The sequence below is a fragment of the Rhagoletis zephyria genome, unplaced genomic scaffold (genome assembly GCF_001687245.7).
Source record: "Rhagoletis zephyria isolate East Lansing unplaced genomic scaffold, Rhagoletis_zephyria_1.1 Rzeph_scaffold_01946, whole genome shotgun sequence".
Taxonomy (NCBI): Eukaryota; Metazoa; Arthropoda; class Insecta; order Diptera; family Tephritidae; genus Rhagoletis; species Rhagoletis zephyria.
Genome location: NW_016159030.1, coordinates 40,416 through 59,912, shown reverse-complemented (window position 1 = coordinate 59,912; position 19,497 = coordinate 40,416). Strand labels below are relative to the sequence as shown.

The following is a 19,497-nucleotide window of genomic DNA, read 5'->3' as shown; positions in this document are numbered from 1 at the left end:
GTCGCCAGTGATGATTCAAGCAAAGATTCTTCTTCAAGAACTTTGGCTAGATGGCGTTGATTGGAACGAATGTGCCAAACCCATAGCCTTAGCAAAATGGCAACAGTTCGCAGAAAGTCTGCCAGCCATCTGCTACATCGAAATCCCTCGATGGGTTAATTTAACTCCGGGGCAAGATACCCAAATCCACGGGTTTTGTGATGCCTCGGAAAAAGCACATTGCGCAGCGATTTACATTCGCGTAGATGCTAGCAACCAAAGATATTCCACTCTCTTGGTTGCAAAAAGCAAAGTCGCACCATTGAAGACGGTAAGCTTGCCACGCCTGGAGCTGTGTGGTGCAGTTTTACTCACAAAACTGGTCGCAACTGTTCGAAAACAGCTCAAATTGGAATCGTGCAACACATTCTTATGGTCAGATTCAGAGATTGTGCTAGCTTGGCTTGAAAAGCCACCACGTATATGGAAGACGTATGTATCAAATCGTACCTCCCAAATCCGGGAATATCTTCAAACCGGTACATGGCGCCATGTTGCCAGCCAAGACTATCCAGCCGACCTCAGCACCCGTGGTTGCAAACCGCAGGACTTGGCAAATTCCCCACTCTGGTGGCACGGACCAAAATGGCTCTCTTGCCACATGGATGCATGACCAAGGTCAAAGGCATGCAGTGCATCTCCACCAGAAAAGCGCAAGGTTGAGGTATATCACGCGCTCGAAGAAGAGGTCGATTTTCTTGATCGCTTTTCTTTTTTCTCTCGAGCACTCCGCGTGACTGCGTACATGTTCCGATTCGTGAGCAATGCCCGTAACAAATCAAAGGGGTTAGCTACAATCACCTATCCACATCTGACACACAACGAATTTCAATATGCAAAAATTCGCCTTATCAACGCAGCGCAATCACGCCATTTTCCGAGCGAAAAAACGCTTTGCATGATAAAAAGCCATTTAACAAAAAAAGTCCTCTTCTTGTTCTCAATCCTTCGTTGGACAAAGGCGGACTTCTACGGATTAATGGCCGATTAGCACACTCCACGTTGAGCTATAATGAAAGGCACCCAATAATTCTCCCTACCGAATCGAGGTTCTGCCAGCTATATTTGGAGTTTTTACACTCGCTGCTTCTTCACGCAGAAACACGATTAATGCTCCAAATGGTAAGGCAAGAACCAAAGCTAGAACCTCTAATTAAAAAATGCATTTTTCAATGCAAAGTGTGCACGCTTTACAAGCAACAAACACGCACCCAAATAATGTCCGCTCTATACCCTGAGCGCTGCAGTTTCTCATCGCCATTTTCCACAACGGGAGTAGATTTTGCTGGGCCATTCTAAATAAAGCATCGGTGCTAAGATCTACAATCCTTATCAAGGGATATGTTGCAGTTTTTGTCTGTTTTTCCACAAAGGCAGTGCATCTCGAGCTATGTTTGGATCTTACAACCGAGGCTTTTCGAGTAGCATTCGCCCGCTTCGTTGGCAGACGAGGTTTCCCCTCAAAAATGATGAGCGACAATGGAAAAACGTTCATTGGCGCCCAGCGTGCAACAGAACGCGACTTCGTTAAATGCCTTAACGAATGTTCCGCAGACATTGTCAAAAAATATGCCCCTCACGGCATCAACTGGTAATATATACCACCCAGCACCTCCACATGGGCGGCTTATGGGTATCTGCAGTGAAAATCTTTAAAATCCATCTAAAGAAAACTGCTGCACGACGCTTCTGGTGTGAATTGAAGCAGTCCTCAACGCAAGGCCTCTATCCGCACTTTCTCAAGACCCATCTGATATGAGAGCACTTACTCCGGGTCATTTCCTTCGAGGTGCACCGCTATTGGCCATTCCCGAGCCTAATGCGGAAGACCTCTCTCTACTAAACCGGTGGGAGAAAGTCACAGCACTTCACCACCAATTTAGTCGCCGCTGGAAAGAAGATTACCTCAAGGATCTGCAGAAGAGATACAAGTGGAAAACCCCACAACGCTATCCTCAGCCAGGCGACCTCGTCGTGACCAAAGAAGATTCGCTCCCTCCCACCGAGTGGCGATTGGGACGAATCGAAAACGTCCGCCACGGCCCTGATAACCACATACGTGTCGTAGAAATCCGTACACAAAATGGAGTTATCACGCGGCCAATTGTCAAACTGTGCTTCCTTCCAAAAGCACAATAAATAATTCTATACTTCGTTTCCTTTTGTATATTAAGGGTCTTAACTTCCTGTATTGTACCCAAGTACTTCTCGTTTCTCTGTAGGGGTATTGTGTATATATTGTTTGGGTATAGGTATTGTGTCAATTGCCTTGCGCTCACGCACACCACTGGTGAATGCGACTCACCAGGCAGCTGCAGGGTTTGTGGCTTAGCGTACCATAAGCTGCTGCATGTGGCAGATAACAGGCCCGCGCGCACAGGCCAACGGAAGCAGCAGACCAACCGGCCCGCAACGACCAGAAAGGCATTGAAGGCACCTAGGAGCCTTAACGGCGCGCGCCGCATAACAAACCCGCACAGTAGAAGGCGCAGAAGAATGCGCAAGACCGCGAAAGGCAGGCGCCACAACCACCGCGCAAAAAAACCGCCCGAAAGACGATCGCGCGTACCCCCCATGGCCTGCAAACGGCCAATTACCACGGCCGCACCATCCACCGCGTCCTGGGCAACACGATCCGCGCCCTGAAAGAGCTACAGGAGACGCTCAGCAACGCAATACTGCAGGGCGGGAATGATGTTCAAGCCGCCGCTTAAGCTTAATTCAGCGGCGTACGCGCATCCTTTGGCCGCAGCGGTGTTAAGTGAACTCCGAAAGAATGGTTACGAGCGCGCACGGCCGCTTCCCATCATCATACCAAATCAGCGACACGACAGTTCAGCTATCAACGCCCCAGTCTACGTGCACGCGCCCCCTTAAAATTAGTATTTTGAAAATCTTTTTAAATGTTTACGTGAACACATAAACTTAAATTGTTAAACTATTAAAAACTCTGAATAAACTGAGCGGATGTTTGTAACTTTTAAATTGGAAAAACAAAGTCTTTCCTTAAAGCGGATAGAAACTGTGTGTGTGCAAGGTGAGTGCGAAGAGGCACCAGCGAATTATTCATGGTCCTTCGAGCCGGATTTGAACCAGCGGGAGGTGTCGACTGGGCAGTAGTGTGTTGTGCGGCGGTTTCATACGCTCGCGCACTGGAGTGTCGAGATTGTGGTTTGGGATTCATATGCAGCAAGGAGTGATGCCGTTGTTGGCAATGGGTCTCATGCATAAAAAGTGAGCATTTGCTCAGACTCGTTTTTTTGAGAAAAAGGTGGGTTTTGTACGCATAAAAATTATTGAACTCACTTGCTTTTACTCAGTGCGTGAGGTTGATCTCATAGGTCGAGTTTGAACTCGCATCGAGAATTGTTCGTTAGTTAGAGCTCAACTTTCGTATGCATAAAGACAAGCATTTGCTCACATTGCTGAGGTCAAGCTCACAATTAGTTGAGTCTGCCTTTTAGTTGACTCGCGTGACTTTCAGCATAACAATGGCTGAGTACTTTGTTCCTCTAAGGCAAGAAATACTATATAAGCCAAGGCAAATAATTATAAATGACAAAAAATTATTTCGATTTGAATGTAGACTGGCTAACAAATTATTTCCTAGGGGAATATAACGAAAGGAGAGGTGGTGCTCTTACGAACAATCAAAAGATGTGTGTGTTCCTAAGATTTTGTGCCGATCCAGGCTTCCAAACTGGGATTGGAGAAGACATCGGAGTGCATCAAACAACGGTTTCAAGGGTGATTTCCGAAATGGCAGGGATAATATCAGGACGAGCACATGAATGGATAAAATTTCCATCCACAAACGAGGAAGTTAGAGCTGCACAAAGGCAATGGGAAGAAAAAACCGGTTTCCGTTTGCAATTGGTGCCATAGACTGTACACACATCAAAACTAAAAAGCCGAATTCTCAAAGTGACGAGTACGTACGTAGAAAAGGTTTTCATTCAATAAATGTGCAAGCAACATGTGATGCAAATGAGCTATTCACTAGCGTGAATATATCTTGGCCAGGTTCTGTGCATGATTCTCGCGTGCTGCGAAACAGCAATATATATACTACGATGATGAATGCTGGTAATGATGCTTTGCTTCTTGGAGATGAGGTTTATGCCATATCTCCTTGGTTTATGACCCCATTTCGGAACCCACAAACTGAAGAAGAAATCAATTATAATAGAATATTTACGAAAGAGAGGTGCATAATCGAGCGGTGTTTTGGACAACTGAAACAACGGTTTGCAATTTTGCAATATAAAATTCGAGTCGCAACAGATTTAGTGCCAATGGTGATTGCAAGTTGTTTTGTTTTGCATAATATTGCAAAGGTTCTAAAAGATAGCTACACTTGGAATGAAAATGATACTCTGAGTAACTCTTCGAACTTGGAGATGGACGACACTACACAAACCACTTCCAGAGCTTCGGACACAGGAAGAAGAAAGAGACAAGTGATTTCTAATTTACTATTAAATTAAATATATTTGTACTTCATTTTGCTTATTCGTGATCATGTATGTATGTAAATATGTACGGTCGGTGTCAAATGTAAGTGTACACCTTGTTTTAAATTATTTTAATGAAACAATTTTTTCATTCATTATTTATGAAAATATAGTTCATTCTATAACATGAACCCATATATGTAATACTTCTATATTGGCAGTAAGCTAACTTCTCAATGTGTAAGCATTCCGAAATCAGAGCGAGACAGTGTAGTACTGTTTTTGTCAATGTATTGTGTACTTGAGTGCCGTTTTTGTATATGTGTTGTGTACATGTTTATTTATAAACGTATGTGTTCCTTTTCTTTCGTACGTGTTTATTGATATATCTGTACTGTAGTGTTTTCGGACGGTACTAGCTCTTACTGCCAATATAGGAGTATTACATATATGCATAAACCATAAAAATCAAAGTTTCACTCTTTATATAAAGTTCACAAAAATTCAAACAATTTTCATCAAAATTTCAAAATTTTTATTCAGAATTTCTAAAAAATTTTGGAGGATGTAGTTTTGTAGCCCGTCCAATTTTAGTCAAAGGTCAAGTTTCAAGTCGCTAGAAATTACCGTTGGTTTTTTAGAATTTTTTTGTGGAGGGTATTGCGCATTTTCTTCCATATAAAAATAGATTTTGATCACGTGTTATATGGAAGAAAATTCGAAAAAATATAAGGTAACTTCTAGCGACTTGAAACTTGCACTTTGTTTACTAAAATTGGACGGGCTACAAAACTGCATATTCGGAAATTGTTGAAAATTTAAATTTGTGGTCTCCTCTGTCTCATATTCATCTAAGATTTTTTTGCCCTGTAATTAAATTAAATTATGAATTACGGGCAATCGCATTAGTGATATTTACGCCGAGTTCTTGTTATTAGTAGTTAATATGCTTGTGTGTAGTTTGTTTTTGAAAGAAATAAGAGCAGAAATTAGCTTGCATATTAACTAAAAATAAATAGGTACTCTCAAGCTCAGCGCCAACAACTCTATTGAAAGTACCGGCCGAATATTATCAGTAGCATGTCGTTTTCTTTGTGCTGTTTGTTGTTGCACAAGTGAAGTCTGTACAGCAGTGTTGCCAGAACTTTTTGGACCAACCGGCTAAATTGGCGAAAAAATCGGCTAAACCGTTTCTATTAAATTTCACATGTTTTATTTAAGTAAATCACAGGTAGAAAGACTAACTAGTTCTTGGAGGGAAGTTGCAAATTCAAGTTGGAAAAAATTTTGCCAGCAAGAATTTGCAATTACGACAGTTACTACGACAAAGAAATTTAGACGTATGTTGAAGAAAGTCGGACTAAAAGAAATATACCTGTATATCCTGTTTTTTGCCCATCTGAAAGAATTTTTAAAATTCTATACAAATTTATTATGTTTGAAATGCAACCGTGGATCCTAGCTGGCAGGGAAACTTGCAAATTCCTTCAAATTTACGCTCGTGCCGAAATTTACAAATTTATCTACTTGAGAGAGATTTTGGGAGCATTTTGTCTTACTATCTGATATTTTGAGTGATAATTCTCACTGGATTTTCGAAGAACAAACCTATTGCCTTCCCATAGAGTTTTGCTTTCGTTTTCATTTTGACATTTGGCTTTTTTAATTCAAGTTAGCGTTCTGTTTTTGGAATTTAAATAAGTTCTCAGCAAAAAAATTTGTTTAAAAAAATACACATGTGTACATAGTGCTTGAAAATATTAATTTTTCCCTTACCTTAAACCTTTAAGCTCGGGCAACAATGATGTTTCTTAATTAAGGCAGAATTGAATATGCCCTATCTGAGAAGACAATACCTGTAATATTTATTCTATGTGTTGGCACTATATCCAAACACAAACGCGTGTTAAGCAAACAGTGAAACAATTTGTTATTCTCTAAGTTTGCGAATAATACTTCGCACTTAAATTTAAGACATTCATAACAAACATTTTATGAAGAAAATCCACGCTACGGCTTTCTTTAGAAAAAATATGTTCGTTTAAAATAAAAATAAGCGAAATCGGCCCAATTTTATATATCCTGCCTAACATGAAAATATTCTCCGCGATAAGGTTAGTAGCCATTTCCAACAGATTTTGGGTCGCTTAGTCAAAAATGGAAACGTATGTATATATTTGAATTTTAAGAAAACAAGGCAAATAGTAAAATCGGCTAAAAACGGCTAATTTTTTTTGCAAAACGGCTAACAAATCGGCTGCTGGCTAAACCGAAATCTAGCCGGAAAACGGCTAAAATGGCAACACGCTGTACAGGTGTTAATATCGCGCTCTCTAAGTTACTGCTGGAACTCTCGTTAATAATGCCCACTGCGCTCTCTGAGTTACTGCTGGAAAGCTCGTTATTAATGCCCACCGACAAATTACCTGGAATAGAAAAGAGAATAACAAAAGAAATGTATTAACATTAAGAAAACAAAAATGGTGGAAGGGGTAACGGTGAACTTACTTGTAATTCTTTTGATGACCGGATTCGATCCAGCTGAGAGTATTTCTAATAATTCTGACTCCCACTATTTTAATTTTTATTTTTTTATTTCCTCTTTTATTCTTGTCGCTTTTTCCTTTTACACGGCACTTCATGTTAGCAATTTTCTTGTCAACATTATTCTCATTGGTCGCGTTCATAAGACGTAGCTGTTTAGCTCATCTGCTACGAAACTGCTGGCAACTGTTGAACCCAACAATTACGTCTTAGAAACGGCTTGATGAATATGCTGCCAAATGAACAGCTGATAAATGTAAACAAATGAAATTGCAACAAATAGAGATAGTTACGCCGATACTATTTAGAATTCAACACTGAGCCGCCGCCGTGTTGAAAAAATCGTTCAACGTTACAATGAATTAAACAGTGTAAAATTATATAGCAAACATCTTAAAAACATATATTTAGAAACGTAGTATTATTATAAAATATTTTAGTTACTTTATCACGTCAGTAATTTAAAATATAATAAATTTGTTTGCAACTGCCACCTAACAACGCGACGTTAAGTTTAATATAAGCGGCGTAAGTCTTTTCGATCAGCTGTTTAGGCTAAGCCCAACACGTTAAGTCAGGTAGCGTAAACATTTTCCGCTGGAAAAAATGGCGGAAAGTTGCCAACTGTTGGGCTGAGCGTAACTACTCAACTGTGCGTTTCTAAGACAAACACCCAACGGTTACCCAACAGCTACGACTTATGAACGCGCCCATTTATTTCTACCCCCGTTTTTTCTTTAAATTCATAACTAATTTTTGCAATTATTTATTTTTTCTATTTCTAACACTAGGGAGTTGACATTTTTTAACTGTAACTCGTATTTCTTTAGATAATGAACTATAAAAATTGACAAGGATTCATTTAAATCACAATTTAAATTTTCACTCTCGCTTTCCGAACTCATGTTTGCTACTAATCAAACATGCGGTATGATCTCAGTTATCTCAAGTTCATGGCATTTGCTCAATCTCATTTTTATGCATACGAAAACGAGTAGGAGCTCAATCTGTTTGCTTGGACTCATTACTTGAGATTGAGCTCGACAGACTCGACTTGAGCAGTAGCTCACTTTTTATGCATAAGTGCCAATGTGTACATGACCACTTGCTCGGACACTCATTAGTGCTATGGGTATTACCAAGGCAGTTTTTGCACAGCTTGGTTTGGTTTGCGAATTGTACTCGGTTTAATACCGAAATTCGCTTAAATTGTGGGCAGACTCTAATGGGATGAGGGGACTTGAAGTAAGAGCAAGTTGTTTCCCTCTTAGGTTCTGCCACAAAGGTTTGCGTCCTGTTAAAGGACCTGTTTTGCGCAGAATTTTGATGAGCGACTGGTTTTTGTTTATTTTGGCTTGGACGAAGCCGGTTAAGTCTTTCGACTNTCGAGAAGAGAGAGATTGTTCCCAAAGTGACAGTGTGGTTTCGGGCAATTTGGATGAGCAAATGTACACCAATATGGGATCCCAACTGTCTGTCTGGACGTCTTGGGAATTAAGAACTGACAGACAGTTGTCAATTGATGTTTGCAGGCTTTGCAGTTGCTCGCTATTCTCGGATTGAAAGTCATTAAAATTTTAATTTGGTTGTCAACCAAGATACGTTTGTTTTCGTATCGTGACCGTAAAGCTTCCCAGGCCAGCTCGAAGTTATCATCGCTGAGCGGGTATTACTTGACGATGGAGCCGGCTTTTCCTTGGGTTTTGTATCGGAGGTGATACAATTTTTGAGCACGGGAGAGATCCGGGTGGTTGATGTACACCGTTGTGAACATGTCACGAAAAGCGGGCCATTCTTCGTAACCGCCGTAAAATGTCTCCGTGTCACAAGGTGGGACTTGTAGAAAAACGTTTGCCTCTGCCGTGGTGTGTTCCACGCGGGGTGGTGGACTCGGAGCGGCGATTGCTCTAATCTACGACAGTTGATCGGAATTTTAGCTTTGGTCACCTCATATAACTCAAGGCAAGTGAAGTACTTGCCTTCTACCGAATTCTTAAAGTTTTCGGGTAGGCTGTCATCTGGCTTTGAAAAAAACCAAATCAAAGGCGGACTGAAGCCTTGACCAACAATCGTCTAGTGATTTGACTTTTATCATAAGATATGATTCAGTGTGGTCTTGGATTGGTGCATCACTGAATTTAGCACCGTATCTCATGATACTGTTAGTTTCCGCTATAAACTTTTGAGCGGATGGGTCAAAAGTTTTAGATTTCGGGCGCGGTGAGGGTTCCCTCTTACCGCCGGTGGCTTCTTGTGAAGCACCTTTTGACTTTGTCTCCTTTTCAGAAACGTTTGGTGGACTGTGTCCAAGAGGCATTTTGAATGCTATGGAGGGTCACACGTATGTAAATTAAAAAAAGATTTAATTAAAGTTAGCTGAGTACCACCAAGATATCGTTGGCAAAAAATTTGAAAAATATGTGTCAAACGAGAAAAAATTGCACTTTGTGCCACAGAAAATCAGGAAAAAATATTTTAAGATTTTGTGGCGGTGTTTGTGTTTTTGTTTCCTGCAAATTACGTGAAATTATATTTGCTTTAATTTTTGGTTCAGCACTTTTTGAAAAATTTCAGTAAGAGAAAAAAAATTACAAACACTTTACACTGTTATATACGTGGTTGAAATATACGTATGTACAAATATTTAATGTGATATAAATAATATATAAACACTGGAAAAGTATTGGTTATTTATCACTATCTAAACAAATGTAATTTGGAAGTTTTCCCTACTGGGTTGCATGTATCCAAATATCTTGAACTCGCTTATTATCGCGTTATTGATAATATTCGTGTAACAATATTCTTTGTTAGGACGTATGTACAAATGTACTTACATATGTAGGTATGTACAAACATTTACGTATGAAGCCGAGAATATGGCTAAGCTATGCTTTGTCACAGCAGTCGTGAGTTAAGAACCGAAAACAACAGAGTTTGTTTTGATTATAGGGTATGTATGTATGTACAAATATTTACATATGAAGCCGAAGATATGGCTAAGCTACGCTTTGTCACAGCAGTGGTGAGTGAAGAAGTACGAAAAAACAGAGTTTGTTTTGATTACAGTGCGTATGTATGTATGTGTGCGGGAATGCACAAGTGGATATAATAATACGTAAAGAGCCGCTCACCGCTGAGGTGAGTTATTGGTACCGAATGTATTTATGTCGGAGAGTGGGCTTTGACGTATTAGCTTGGTGAGTGCCGCAGAGAAAAGCGAGGTGGAAAGATATGAAAATAAGCTAGAGTGCGTTTGGTATATGTGGACCAAGAATGATAGAATACAATGAGAGAGAATTTTTGAGGGTAACGCGGGCCGCGATGCTGGTAACAGAGGAAGAGGAAGGCCTCCTCTGCGTTGGAAAGACCAGGTGGAGAAGGACTTGGCTTCCCTTGGCATTTCCAATTGGCGTCAGTTAGCACAGAAGAGAAATGACTGGCGTGCTGTTTTGGACTCGGCCAAAATCGCTTAGGCGGTTACAGCTCCAATAAAGACGAAGAAGAACTTTTGCGTGACGTCATCTAGGTGCAATTGCGAGAGAGAAATGCCAGACCGCATATAAAAATATGTAAACAAAAATAATTTCAATATTACATGGCCCAATTTTGCAGGAATCAACAAATATACAAAGATTGATTAATTAGGAACACGTAGCAATAATTTTGGACTTGTAGCCCTTTAGATAAGTACGATTTTTAGCACATGAAAAAATGGATGTATTAACAATGTTTGCAATTTAATGTANTTTGCATGACAACAACGATTCTGTCAAATTCGTTAAGAGAGGAATAGCGATCCGAGATCGGCGCAACCTTTGTATTCTCTCAATCGTGATTTTAATGTGCTAATATTTTGTTCTTGCACAGTGGGACACAGTAGGCATATAAACTGCAACGGAATTTATTTTGGGGTATATATCAGAATGTGTATATATGTACATATACTTATATACATATAAGATTGGCGGTATGTGGAGATATACCGCTTTTCGGAAAACGGAATTTTTCTACCAAAATTTTAATAGCGGCAAATTGCCGGTGTGAAATTTTTAGCGGCAAGAAAATATCCGCAATTTTAATAGAAACGCTTTTGGCGAGAAGAAAGACGCCTTTTATGAAATCATTTATATGTACTATATGTACGTATATATTCGTTGGCAGTTTATTTTAAATAATATAACTTTTGAGAAAATAAAATTTATATTATAATTTTTAAGAAAATTAAAATTTGCCTACTCACTACTTTCCTTTATGTGTATGTAGATGTGTGTTTGACTTTGCTCCTTTTTGGTCCGGGGGCTTCTTGTGCTGATGTTGTTAATGGCTGCTGGTGGCGGTTGCTTGGCTGATGTATGTATGTAAGCCAATTTGTTTGGTTTGTTGATGACTGCTGGTGTTGCCGAGCTGATACCTTTTATTGCTGTAGTGCTTCTTTGGGGCACAGCTTGTTCACTCGATTGTCTTTTTTTGACTGTGTGTATGTTTATGAAATCTTTTTATTTAAAATTTTTAATTTTCACAGTTTTTTTTTTGCGTATGTGTATCTTTATGTTTTTGTTATTTAAAATTAAAAAAAATTATAATTTTTGTCTTTTTTTGNGCGTATGTGTATCTTTGTGTTTTTGTTATTTAAAATTAAAAAAAATTATAATTTTTGTCTTTTTTTGTTTTCACTCTGAGTTAGCGATATGTACACTTGTGGTCAGCACAAGGGTAAGTACGTGTATTTCGGTTGCATATGTACATATGTATGTAGCACTGTATGTATGCGCGCACTTTTGTTTTTTGAACACTTCGAAATAGTTGTCTTTTGTGTTTAGTTAACAGTTTTTATATAAGCTTTTTGCGGACGTACGGTTTTTTAATAATTTTAATTTTTGTATTTTTTGGCGCTAGGCCAGGGTTGGCTGCGAAGGACCATGAATAATTCCACTGGTCGCTTTTCACACTCACCTTGTTCACATTACACACTTTGGTTTCCGTTAAAGTAAATACTTAGGTTTCGATTTTAAAATATTTACAAACTTCCGCTCAGTGTATTCAGCGTTTTTAATAGTTTAACAATTTAAATTTATGTTTTCATGTATATAAATAAAAAAAAATGAAACATTTAAAAAGATTCTCAACATACTAATTTTAAGGAAGCGCGTGCGCGTAGACCGTCGTAAGTAGCTGAACTGTCGTGTCGCTGATTTGGCACGATGACGGAAAGCGGCCGTGCGCGCTCGTTAATCATTCTTTCGGAGTTCCCTTGACACCGCTGCGGTCAAAGGATGCGCGCACGGCAGCTGAATTAAGTTTAAGTGGCGGCTTAAACACACGTTTAGATCGGCGAAGTATCTCAGAAGTTGTTCATCCATAGGGCTACATTCGCTACGTCTTCTTCTGCTCAGGGCTGGCATCGAGTCAAAGCCAGGGTCAGAAACCTACGCCTGCTGTGTGTGCCAGAGACGACTACACCACAACTCAACCTCAGTCAAGTGCAATGCTTGCGAGGGGTAGAGTTACCTCAGAGTCTGCTCAGGATTACGGACACATCCGCACTGCGCCACGTCGTTTGTTGCCCCCTGATGCTCAAATAGAGCAGCCTCCACGGCTAACCCCAGTCCACCTGAGCATCTCCACACAAACACCACAACACAACAACATAACAACACAATAGACCCCACCACAACCACGACAGACCACAGAACAAACGCAACCGCACCACCACCCACACGCCGCCATCAACAACTTCTGGTTCCTCCTACTATCTGCACGGTATGTCAGACCAGGATATTTCGTAATGTGACTTCAGTCAACTGCAACACCTGCCTTGGCTGGTGCCACTTTAGGGCATTTTCAGGTCTGCACACTACGCGAGAATGGACGAGGAACTTCGAGGGCCCGTGTTGCGCTGCACGGTCACAAACCCCAACTGCGACGCCACCCACTAACACCACAGGGCGGTAACCAACACAGCAGCGCACACAGGCAATGGCGGCAAGGCCACACACATCTCTCACACCCCGCATTACTACACGTCTCCCGAACCACATGAAGCTCCTTCAATTTAACTGTAACGGGCTTCAGAGCTAGATCGGGGAGATAACCATCTTCATGGGAAGGCGTGGTATATTGATAGCTGCGGCCCAAGAGACGAAGTTGCACAGCAATTAAACATTGTTGAATTGTGCCGGGTACAACGTGCACCGTCGAGATCGCGAGCGAGATAATGGTGGTGGCTTGGCGTTCATCACGCACCAAATCGTGCAGTATCGTCTTATTGAAGCAGACATCGACCGCAGGGCTACACCCTAGAATGTCAGGGCATTGCTATCCGGTCAGGCGATGTTGAGCTCGAAATATTTAATGTGTACATACCCCCCGTCACCTGCTGCCCGGCAGGATATCACCCTAATATACGTGCGCTCATCAGATGTGAAAACCGTATGGTAGTAGGTGACTTTAATGCGCACCACGATCTTTGCCACTCAAGCCTGTCAAACGATCGAAGGGGAACTGACTCGGCCGAGCAGTTAGACGATTTGACATTCTGCACAATGAACTACGACGCACCCACCAGGATTATAGGCAGATGCTGCAGCTCTCCAGACATAACAATAGTCAGCGCTGGTCTGATAAACAGCATATCATGGCGACCTATTCGGACTTTGGCATTAGATCATCTTGCCATAGTAGTCTCGATCGATAAACCAACCGCACCAACCGACGTCCACCTTAGTGAACGTAAGTCCCGCAAGGCATTCACCGCTGCTGCAGCTCGCTTCGTACCGGCAGGACATAACGGACCCACGTCAAAATTTTCCTGCTGAAGCGGCTGTTCTAGCCGATGAGCGTGACAGCCTTCGAGAGGCCGATCCCGGAGATCCCCGTATCAGGGATCTCAATGCGGACATTCGGCAACTAGTGAGCGTACAAAAGCGAAAGAAGTGGGAAGAGCATCTGAAGACCTGTAACTTCACCTCAGGAGTGAGTAAGCTTTGGTCAACCGTGAGGTCACTGTCCAATCCGACGAAGCATGACGACAGGCTCGAAATTTCTTTCGGCGACCATGCTTCGTCGGACCGGGAGCGATGCGTGAGCTATTTTAGCCGGCAGTTCATACTGCATCCTCCGGCGGACAAAGCCAAGCGTCAAGTGACCAGAAGGCTGCACAAACTCCCAACAACTTGTTGCCCCCTTGCTTTCACTTGCGGTGAAGTTCAGGTGGCCATTGGGAAAGCGAAAGCCTGCAAAGCCATGGGTCCCGACCGATATGCATGCTGATGCTGAAAAACTTGGGTCATGCGGGAGTAGCGTACCTAACGGAGGTCCTCAATTTGTTAATAGCTACTCTCATCATCCCAGACATCTGGAAGGTGGGGAGAGTGGTCCCACTGCTCAAACCGGGGAAACCAGCCAACAAAGGAGATTTGTATCGTCCGATAACACTCCTTTCTCCGGTAGCGAAGACATTTGAGGTCTTGCTGCTCCCGTAAACTTATCGCGAAAAGTTTGCAACGACGTTTGTTTTGGGTATGCATTTGGTTATGCATACAGCATACATACATATGTATATGTAAGTAATGCAAGCAAATGCTTTTCGGTTGGAAGGAATGTAGGAATATGCACAAATATATGAATTATGGTGGTAACATATATGTATGTATGTACATATAAATTACATACTTGCATACGTGTAATTGAAGTATATTCCCAGCGTACACTTTTCAGTATAATGGTGTATCTGCAGGGTATTTTATTGTAATGATTGCGTTTATGTATTATATCCAATAAATGGAACTTAGTGGGGATAAGATTGACTAAAGAGAAAAGTGGGCGTCTGGTGAAGACTGAGAGTAATGTTCGTTGCAGAGCTGAGTCACTTGATCCTTACCTCGGGTGGGGGGAAACAAGTAATTCTCAGTAATGCTTGACCTACAAATACTTTTATTCTAAAATTCTCTACCCCTTACCACTGGTGGGGGGAAGTAGAGTCTAATAAAATAAGAGGTTAGTACTTTCAATATTAAAAGTTTTACCCCTTACCGCTGGTGGGGGGAAGTAAAACCTTAATAAAGAAAGAAGAATAAAGAGTGTTAAATGCTTTACACCTTACCGCTGGTGGGGGGAAGTAAAGCATATAAAATAAAATTAAAAGAAAAAAGAGAAGCGGAGAAGAAGAGTGTTATTTGAGAGTCTTTATGATTCTGAATATTTATTAAATATTTCTTCTTTATATACAATTTTCTTACTTTTTGTTTCCTAAGTAATTGTATATGTACATATATGTGTGTGTGTTTGTATGTATGTATATAAATAAGAAACCAGTGCATTGGTTCTTATGGTATTTTGGTTGTGAGCCTCTGCTACATCTTTCCATGTAAAGAATATTGATAGGCAATAGGGGTATTCTCTGAGTCTTGCAAAGCCCTTGCACGGTGCACGGATTGCACGGTTTGCAAAGCTGTCCCATACGAAAACCGGTTTTTACCGTGCAATCCGTGCAATCTGTGCACCATGCAAGGGCTTTGCAAGACTCAGAGAATACCCCTAATGTATTTTCTATTTGTAGCACCATAAGGGTTGCTTTGCAGCATTTTACAACTGATAAAGGATCAACCGATTCCATATTTTATTGTTTATCGCGAACGTTCCTTACATTTAATTACCTACTTTTGTGCGTCGCATGCACTTGACATTCTTGTCGTATGTTTGTGTTTGGATACATACATTTGAATTTATATATGTAAATGTGCGTACAAATTATATTTTCTTCTAATTGTATTTTCTCCAGTGGACTGTATTTTAGTTTTGGTTCAAGAGCACAATTTTTATCTTTCCTTTGTATATTCAAGAATTAGAAATGTTTATTACAATTTTAAGTTTGAGTATTTTTAAGACCGAGGCATATATGTATGTTTGTATGTATTCACACATGTTCAAAGATGTTTGAACATATTGTCGAGGGCAAAACAGTTCTTGCTATATTGAATGTTATTATTCAGGCAGATATGTATCCATGTTCAAAGATATTTGAACAGTAAAGAAAAGCAGAAAAAAAATACAGCCTCAATTGCAAGGCAATAGAGTGCACTAAAATGTTACCTATTCTCGAATAGATTAGGTAAAAATGCAATGTTTTCGCATTTAGCAAAAATAAAACACGTTTTTCGCTGTAAGGTGAACTGTTTTGGCAGTTTCAACTTGTTCTTCTTTTCGCTCTATTCTTTGTTTACTTGTGATACACAAATGTCAACGCGCAGGACAGCGCAATCTTGTATTCTATCATTCTTGAATACCTACCATATTTGCTTATCATGTAACAATATCAAATGTAAAGGCAACCCATCTCATTTGACAGACACTTGACTCTTAACCTTGCGCGTTGTTGCACTTGACACTTGACACTTATAGCGTTTTCTTTTCTCAAAAAAAGTTCTGGCCTTTTATATAGGAACTCTTGCTTTGCGTTGCCCTGCAACCTGAGAAAATGTTGCGTTCTTTATATGAGAATGAAACAGAAAATATACTACTCCATCACAATTTATTTATAGAACTTAATAAAGCTGAATTATTCACTTGGCCTGTAAGTCTGTAACAATTTTAAAACACACTTATTTCTGATAGGGAAAATAATTGCATTTTTACAAGATTAAATTAAAAATCAACCATGCAACTCTCACCCTCACGTTTATTTGAGGGCAGAAAAGGCAGCACTTTCGCCGGATCAGAGCGCAACCTGCTGAGAAAAGAACACGACGCCTTGTGAAAGGGCTGAGAAAAGAACATGAAAATGTGACAGCGCTAACACAAGGCAGAATAAGTGCAGCCTTTTTTAGAGAAAAGAAAACGCTATTAAACTTGCGTGTTATTTTTTTGTTTTTCGAACCGTTGAACCGAACCGAAACACCGGTTCAAAGATCAAAAAACCGCTTTGATGGACCAATTCAGAAGTGCAAAAACGGTTCGAACCACTGAACCGAACCGACCGAATTTTTCATCCGGTTCACGTCCCTGCTTAGAAGAAAACTCAATAAAACGAAGGTCTGCATTTCCCTGCAGTGAAAAATTATCAATTGTTAAAACTAACCAACTTATAGTTAGCTTTTTGGCGAGATTTCGATTAATACCTCACTTTTAATTTGCTATGACAAATCCAACTTAAAGTGAATTGTAAAGTCGTGCAGGAGTCATGCAGACGCAATCGGGAGTTGGTTTTCTTGACAAGTTTCTATTAAATATCCTCAAACAAAAATTACTTTCAATACACTTTTTTTCTGAACTTCGCAGCTTCTTTTTCATATTGAGGACAAATAAAAGGAAGATCGAAATTTATACTATCATTTTGAAGTTATGTCTGACGGTGTTCGAATATGGGGCCACCCAGAGCAGAATATGTAAACAAATATGAAATGTAATAAAATAAAGTAAATAAATAAGTAAATAAAAAAGTAAAAAAACAAAAAAATATTTTGTTTTTCTTATTGATATTTTATGTCCAAAAGTAGTTAGTTACAAGTTAGTTGACATGTAATGCAGAGGTATCCAGGTCTGACTTTTTTGCGGCCATCGCCCCACAAAAGTAGTTAGCTTTTTTCGAACAAAATACACAGTTAATAGTTAGCACTAGTGTTCGCGTAAACAGACTAAAGTTAGGTATAAGCTAACGTCACTCCCTGCAGGGTTCATATCGATGCACACATACACATGTATGTATATATGTGTGTATCTATGTGCATGTACTTTTATAGGTGCATAGTTATTTCCTAAACAGTAGCGCAGAATGAGCAAAAAACTTCTGAATTCGTCACTTTAGATATACATAGATTTCTAGTAAAAAAACTGAAAAAGAAATTAGTTTTTTAAAAGTACCACTTTTCGCCGATTTTGGTCTGAGGAGGATCTAGTTACTAGCGGACTAGTTGGTTTTTCCCGATAAAGACCTAGTACAGAACTAGAAATTAGTCTGTTCCTTTGAACTTCGGACTAAAAACCTGTGGAACTGTCAAACTACAATTTACTCTCTCAAGTGAGAGTAAAAGGAGAACAGATGCAGAAATGCACGGTAATGCAAAAAGCACTATTTCCTGTAAAAACGCCAGACGGTTTGTTTACATGTCATTGGTACAACACTGAAATATTACTAAATAATTATTAAAATCTATACGTATTCAAATATTTCGTTGTTTACTTCAATTTTTTAATAAATATGAGGTTCTTTGCTTTCATCGCTTTCTGTTTTTGTTTGCACATGTAAATCCGATCGTTTAACACTTTTCATGAACTTACAGGAAAAAAACTCCGGACTAAATCCTGTAACTTCTGACTAGGAACAGTTGCTCTGTTACTCTTAAATGTGTTCCCACTTACAGGTTTTNAGTTCTTTGCTTTCATCGCTTTCTGTTTTTGTTTGCACATGTAAATCCGATCGTTTAACACTTTTCATGAACTTACAGGAAAAAAGTCCGGACTAAATCCTGTAACTTCTGACTAGGAACAGTTGCTCTGTTACTCTTAAATGTGTTCCCACTTACAGGTTTTATGTCAATAGGAACGACTTCCTGTAAGTTCTGACTAAATCCTGTAAACCGCTGTAAACTGCTATTGGAACAGACTAATTTAATAATGATATTTTTAATAATTTGATTCACTAGTCCCCGGTTTCCTTGCAGGATGGGAAGACTTTTCTATTACTTCTACTACTGACGACAATGCATATATATATGTATACGTTCAATTATAGTGTAATTTCTTCTTCTTCTTTTTGGCGCTGTAACCGCCTAAGCGATTTTGGCCGAGTTCAGCAAAGCACGCCAGTCGTTTCTCCCCTGTACCAACTGACGCCAATTGGAAACGCCAAGTGAAGCCAAGTCCTTCTCCATCACAGTGGGGGCCTCCCTCTTCCTCTGCTACCATCAGCGGGTGCCGAGTTGAATACTTTCAGAGCAGGAGTGTCGGTGTCCATTCGAACGACATGACCAAGCCAGCGGAGCCGCTATATTTTAATTCGCTGCACTATGTCCATATCGTTGTAAAGCTCATACAGCTCATCGTTCCATCGTCTGCGGTACTCGCCGTCGCCAACGCGTAAAGGACCGTAAATCTTCCGCAAAATCTTTCTCTCAAACACCCCAAGAGCCGCCTCATCGGATGTTGTCATTGTCCATGCTTCTGCGCCATATACCAGCACAGGCATGATGAGTGACTTATAGGCGTGGTTTTCGTACGTCGAGAGAGGACTTTACTCCTGAATTACCTACTCAGTCCAAAGTAGCACTTGGGCGGAAAAGTGTTCCATCTATAATTTAAGTACGCTCTGGACATCAGTTACTTGGTCGCCATTATTGTTATTACAGGAGTACGCCCCGGTCTTTAAACCTTCCGTAAGTCGCCTAACTCTCTGGTACAATTTTCGGGTATTCTTCCTGTCGGCTATCATTTCAAGCCCTTCGCACTCACGTATTTCGGCCTC

General features: G+C 40.3%; 1 long non-coding RNA gene across 1 annotated transcript; it reads right to left on the bottom strand.

The window, feature by feature from the left end:
• Positions 1 to 8,881: 8,881 nt before the first annotated feature.
• On the bottom strand, positions 8,882 to 16,237 carry LOC108365649 (uncharacterized). Its single transcript, XR_001847978.1, has 3 exons — positions 16,091 to 16,237; positions 9,089 to 9,094; positions 8,882 to 8,892 (listed from the first exon to the last, which is right to left on the bottom strand). It is a non-coding gene; the product is annotated as an uncharacterized LOC108365649 (long non-coding RNA).
• Positions 16,238 to 19,497: the final 3,260 nt, after the last annotated feature.